Genomic DNA, 6,647 nt, shown 5'->3' with positions numbered 1-6,647 from the left:
GCCATGGCCTTTTATACCGGCTGCCATCAGAAGGTAACACCCACATTTAGGGTGTGTCTTCCGGCTTTAGATGATCCAATCAAGAAGATCTCTTTCATTTCAGTTAATCCCAGATCCAATCAAGTTGACACCCAGGATTAGCCATCACAGACTGTTTAAGCCTTTAATCTCTTCTTGATTTAGTTTTAGTGGTTCCCATGCTTTTAGATATCCATCCATTTTTTTTAGGTTTTCAAATTTAGTAGTGTATAGGTTTTTTTTTTTTTTTTGTCTTTTTTGAGATAGGGTCTCCCTGTAGCCCAGCTGTCCTTGAACTTGTTATGTAGACCGTGCTGGCCTTGAACTCACAGAGATCCGCCTGCCTCAGTGTACAAGATTTTAAAGTATTCCCTTATAATGTTCTGGATCTTTTTGGTATCAGTTGTGATGTTTCCCCTTTCATTTCTGATTTTGTTTATTTGGAGGTGCTCTTTCTTTCTTTTTGTTAACTGGGCTAGGGTCTATCAATCGTGTTTATCTTTTCAAAGAACCAGCTCTTGGATTCATTTATTCTTTGTATTGTTTTCTTTATTTCTATATCATTAATTTCTGATCTGATTTTTGTTATTTCTTCTTGTCCGCTGGGTTTGCGTTTCATTTGTTGTTGCTTTTCAAGTGTCTTGAGTTGCAATGTTAAGTCATTTATTTGTGTTCTTTCTGATTTCTTAATGCAGACACCTAGAGCTATAAATTTTCTTCTAAGGACTACTTTCAATGTGTCCCAGAGGTTTTGTTGTGTTGTATTGTCCTTTTCATTTAGTTTCAAGAATACTTTCATTTTTTTCTTAATTTCTCCTTTGACCCGTTCATCATTCAGGAGTATGATGTTTAAACTCCATGTGTTCATGTAGTTACTATGTTTTCATCTGGTGTTGATTTTAAGCTTTATTGGGTTGTGGTCTGATAGAATGCATGGGATTATTTCAATCTTTTTTGTATTTTTTGAGGTTTGTTTTGTGCCCCAGTATATGGTCAATGTTGGAGAAGGTTCCATGAGGTGCTAAATATAAAATATATTTGTTGGTGCTTGGGTGGAACATTTGTTAGATTTCTGTTTAGGTATATGGTATTGTTTAATTCAGATATCTCTCTGTTAGTTCTCTGTCCTGTTGACCTATCTATTGGAGACAACTGGGTATTAAAGTCCCCTACTATTCATGAGTTGGGATTCATCTGAGACTTAAAGACCTCTCATACTGATTTTATGAAGTTGGATACACTAGAGTTTGGTTAATTTATGTTCATAATTGTAATATCTTCTTGGTCTTTTGTTCCTTTGATCAGAATGAAGCACCCTCTTTATCTCTTCTGATTCGTTTTAGTTTGAAATCTATTTTTATCAGATATTAGAATTGCAACACCTGCTTTTTTCTTAGTACCATTCGCTTGGTATATTTTTTCCATCCTTTCACCTTAAGGTACTGCCTGCCCTTGGAAGTGACATGAGTTACTTGCAGACAACAGAGAGATGGGTTTTGTTTCTTAGTACATTCAACTACTCTTTGTATTTTGACTGGGGAGTTCAATCCATTGATACTTAAAGTTATTAATTAAAGATGTGTATTGATTCCTGTCATTTTTATTTCTGTTCACATTCTTGGTATAGCTGTGCATTTCCACAATTACTCCTTCATTGAGTTTTTTTCTGTCACCTCTTGTGTACAGTAGTTCTTTTCTTCAGCTGTTTGTATTGCTTCAAGAACTCTCTGAAGGTCTGGTTTTGTGGACCTGAGTTCTTTCAGACTATTTATGTCATGGAAGATTTTTCTTTCCCCTTCAACTATAATAGCCATTTTATCTGAGTAAGGTAATCTGGGTTGGCATGTGTGGTCATTTAGAACTGGAAATACTTTGGTCCAGGCTCTTCTGCCTTTCATAGTTTGCATTGAAGTCAGCTGTAATCCTGATGGGTTTTCCTTTATATGTGACTTGTTATTTGTCTTTTGCAGCTTTCAGTATTGTCTCTTTGTCCTTTTCATTTAGTGTTTTTACTGTGATGTGCCATGGAGAGTTTCTTTTCTGGTCCTGCCTATTTGGTGTTCTACATGCTTCTTGTATTTGTATGAACATGTCTTTCTTTAATTTTGGGAAATTTTCTTCTACAATCCTGTTGAAGCTCTGATCCATACCATTATCTTGAGATTCTTCTCCTTCCTGTATGACTATGATTCAAAAGTTTGGTCTTTTTAGGGAATCACACAATTCCTGCATATTCCATTCTTGTGTTTTCTTAAATTTTTCATAATCTTTGCTTAAGTGGTCTAATTTATCCACTTTATCTTCCAGTCTTGATATTCTATTTTCTGTTCATTCATCCTATTGGTGAGGCTTTCTCCTGTGGTTTATAAGTGGCTTATTTTCTGTTCAATTAAAAAAAACATTTCTCTTTTCTGAAGTCATTCAACAGTTTATCCCTATCTTCTTTCAGTTCTTTGATTTCTTTATGTGTTCTTTAAATTCATTAAATTCTTTTATCATGTTTATAATAGTTCTTTTGAATCCCATGTCCTGTGTTATCTCTAGGGAGTTCTCATTGCACTCCTCTACCGAACTGTTGGTACTTGGTGGGGATACATTATTTGGGTTTTTCATATTTTTAATTTTTTCACTGTGACCTTGACATGTGGATTTCTTTTGTAGTTTCTGATTCTTGTGTGAGACCCAAGTTGTCCTTTGTTGAGTTTAGGTGTCCTTCATTTTGTAAACACTTTGTTCCTTTGTGGTTTACTTGTTGGGCATTAAAAGCTGGTTGGTCTAGGCTTCAGGTTCTCTCTTTTTATTTTATATTGAAGTGCCAAATTGATTTCATCTTGCAACTCAGTAGTTCCCTCAGAGGCCCAAGTTGGATGAAGATCAGATGCTCTCAGTCTTTCACCTAAGGACTGGATCCCTCCTGGAAAGATGCTGGCTCCAGGAAGCTGGGGGGCTGTGCCGCCCAGAGATGCAAAGGGAGGTGGGGATGGGAAGAGGCCCTGAGGACTCCAGGGGACTAGAAGAAGGAATTGGGTTGGTCTGGATGCAAAGGATCAGGAAGCAGTATGGCGTCTGGACCAAGAGGTCAATCCAGGTGTCTGCGGTACCAAGACAAGAATCGTGCCAGTGCCCCTGCTAGGAGGAGAGAAGGGGTGGGGGAGCTGGGAGGGTGAATGAGGCTGGGGGAGTCATGGTGCAGTTGGTGCACCAAGCATACCCAGGAAAGTAACTGGCCACAGGAATCTGGGGTCTGAGCCTCCCAGAGATGCAAAGGGAGGTCCCCATAACAGTTTTATAGGTTGCAACAAAAACTGGGGAAAAACCAAATGAGTTCAAGAAATAATGACTAAACAAATATCAACATATCTAGAAAAGGAATGCTAGAAAATAGTAAGAATAATGAACTACTAACTCACATTGACAAATGTCAATAAAATTCTGCTAAATAAAGAAAACGGGTAAGAAACCCTTGTGCAGAGTATAATTTTGGTTATGTGCTTCTATATATGTAAGGTAATATGTACTGATTATAGCAATATATAGGTAGCTTTGCTGAGGAGGGAAGGATTGAAATCTAGTGATTAAAATCTTGGTTATTGCCTTCACTAGATCTGAAATCGGCTGACACAGAAGCTGCCTACCATGGCACACCTGTGAGGAATTTTCTTGATCAGGCTAACTGAAGAGGAAACACGGGAGATGTGGGCGGCATCTTCCAGTGGCATCCCAGATTAAAAGAGTATCAAAGAAAAATGTCTTGCTTTTTGCTGCTTGCCCTCAGATCTCACTAGAGAGTTAATCGGCTGTCTCTACTTCCTCTGCCTCTGAGGTTGGCCTTGTTGCCACCCTTCCCAGAAATCAGAACCCTGCTTCTTCAGTCTTCAGCAAGTCCTCCAGGCCTTCAGCACTAGATTAGGAATGCTGAGGCCAGTTTCATATTATCAATTTCAAACAATAGCTGTTTTATTCTTAATGTGCATTTTTCCACAGCATGTAGCTATTTCTTGCTTTTTGTACAGCTATTTCTGTTAACTTCTTCCTGTTTGTGTCTTTTCCTTTGTGTTTGTAGTGTAATTATGACAGTGTTTGGCTTAAGTCTACCATATTAGTATCTTTTTTCTCTCATTCCTTTGTCTTTTTTCAATTTTCTCTTCTCTCACATCATATTGACTAACTTGGTTACTTTTTGTATATCATTTATTTCTTCTTTGATATTTTCAGACACATTAACATTACTCATTTTCATACTTTGTGTAAGTTTAATCATATTTAAGTTTAATTTATCAGGTTCTATTTCAAATATATAATTACGTCTCACTTTGCACACAGCCGTGGATAACTGACACTTGACAATTATTTCATGGTATTCCTGAAGCAGATGAATCTCCATCTGGTTTAATTTCTTTGTATTTTCAAATGATTATTTTTCCATACATATCTGAAATATACAGTAACATAAGCTAATTCACTACCATAAGAAATGGAAATCTTCAATTAATTTTATGCATGGGATAACATGAGTGAAAAATTTCAGAATAAATAACGTGGCTACATGCCCACTAATTCTAATATTTTAAGACCAGTTTGCAGACATTTTTGTTGTTGTTTCCTTGGTTTTCCACATCACAATTTTAATGCTGGATCTAGTATTTATTGTTTTGATACAGAGTTGAATATATCGTTAATCAATGCCCAGAATATTTCTAGAAAATATTTTAATAATGCTACCCCTATTTTCTTCAGACATTTTGTTTAAAATGAGCCTCACTAGTGTTATGATAAATGGAACTCAGAAGTTAGCCTTCCAGATAACTAAGAGAAAGAAAGCATGAAAGCAGGTATGCACTTTCATTCTTTCTGTTCCTTTCTTATTTTTATTTTTAATTTTAAATATTTTTTAGATATGGTCTTGTATAGCTAGGCTATCCCTTAACTCTCTATGTAGTTAAGAGTGACCTTAAACTTCTGATCCTCCTTCCTCTACTTCCAGAGTGCTAAACTATCAGTGTACAGCACCACACCTGGATTTATTTGTGCTGGAGACAGAACTCTGGACTTTTCTTCACGCTAAGAAAGTATTCTACCAACGGGTCTTTATCCCCAATTCTAATTTCATTGTATTAATCTGGCAGTAAAATGTGTAATGTGAGTACAGACTTTTGGGCCATGGGGTTTAAGAAACAGGAAAACTTACACCTGTATGCATTACCTACCTTGTTTTATTATAAACCTAAAAGGTTGTAAGATAAAATTCTTTAATATATTTTATTAGATAGAGTTCTGATAAAGCTGTTGAGAATCCGGGGGAATATATATTTACTGTTCCTCTTTACATTGACATGAGCATATCATCTCCTACACAAACAATTATAGAATTCTAACCTGCCCCCACATCTCTGAATTAGAAGTTTATGTGTAAACTATATTTCCATTAATTTGTTATATAACTTGTGATTATTACTGTACATGCATGTGTTTCTACTTGGAACATATGACATGTAATGCATATGCTCTCTGAGTTTTCTAGTGTGTTTCATGTCTTAGATTTATCTCGATAAATAAGAAAGTACTCAGTACATTTATTCTATTTTTATCTTTTGTACCACACCTGGACAGACATGTGGTGTTCTACTGGTGATTACCAAAGAATTAAAGCACATACATGGACAAATATTCTTAAAATATTTCATATGGTTTTTCCAGCCTAGGCCTGGGTTCCTGTAGCTGCCACAATGCTGATGTCCAAGAAGAACCTGATTGCCATCTATGAGCTCCTTTTGAAGGAAGGCGTGATGGTAGCCAAGAAAGTTGTCGATATGCGAAACACCCAGAGCTGGCAGACAAAAATGTGCCCAACCTTCATGTCATGAAGGCTATGCAGTCTCTCAAGTTTCAGGCTACCTATGTGAAGGAATAGTTTGCCTGGAGGCATTTCTACTGGTACCTCACCAACAAGGGCATCCAGTATCTCCGAGATTACCTCCACCTGCCTCCTGAGATTGTGCCTGCCACCCTTCGCTGCAGCCGCCCAAGAACTGGCAGGCCTCGGCCTAAAGGTCCAGAGGGTGAGTGACCAGCAAGATTCACAAGAGGGGAGGCCAACAGAGACACCTACAGACAGAGCGCTGTGCCCCCTGGTGCTGACAAGAAGGCAGAGGCTGGGGCTGGCTCCGCAATCAAGCTCCAGTTCAGAGGCAGGTTTGGTCGTGGATGTGGCCAGGCACCTCAGTGAAGTTTGAGAAGAATATTTTGTGTTAAATAAACTTATAGTCAGAAAAAAGAATATTCCATATAGAAGTGAAATATGCAAACCTAATACATAAATTAAGTTTTCTATTCTAAAGGAAGGTATGAGTGGAGCTGAGTTATTACTATTTTTTTATTACCAAATTTGGTATAAATTTTCACAGTTGAGATGGAATTCTTCTTTATGATTTTCTGATTTGTTTATTCTATATTCTATAATACTACATCAAAGAGAGTTGGAGAATATAATATCCTTGATTCATTAAACTTGTATCTCCCTTACATTTTATAACATGAACACTAAGGTTACTTCTAATTAATTTATCCCCTCCTTGAAGCTGCAGTGAGACAATCCTGCATAAAAGGTCAAAGGGCACAGACAACAAAAG

The 6,647-nt window shown here is 37.1% G+C and overlaps 1 pseudogene; it reads left to right on the top strand.

The window, feature by feature from the left end:
• Positions 1–5,744: 5,744 nt before the first annotated feature.
• Positions 5,745–6,244, top strand: LOC103740112 (annotated as a pseudogene).
• Positions 6,245–6,647: the final 403 nt, after the last annotated feature.

This window comes from Nannospalax galili, unplaced genomic scaffold (assembly GCF_000622305.1).
Source record: "Nannospalax galili isolate Female #2095 unplaced genomic scaffold, S.galili_v1.0 scaffold298, whole genome shotgun sequence".
In the NCBI taxonomy this organism is placed as follows: domain Eukaryota; kingdom Metazoa; phylum Chordata; class Mammalia; order Rodentia; family Spalacidae; genus Nannospalax; species Nannospalax galili.
Note: the sequence above shows the minus strand (reverse complement) of the source record. Positions and strands in the feature narration are given on the sequence as shown.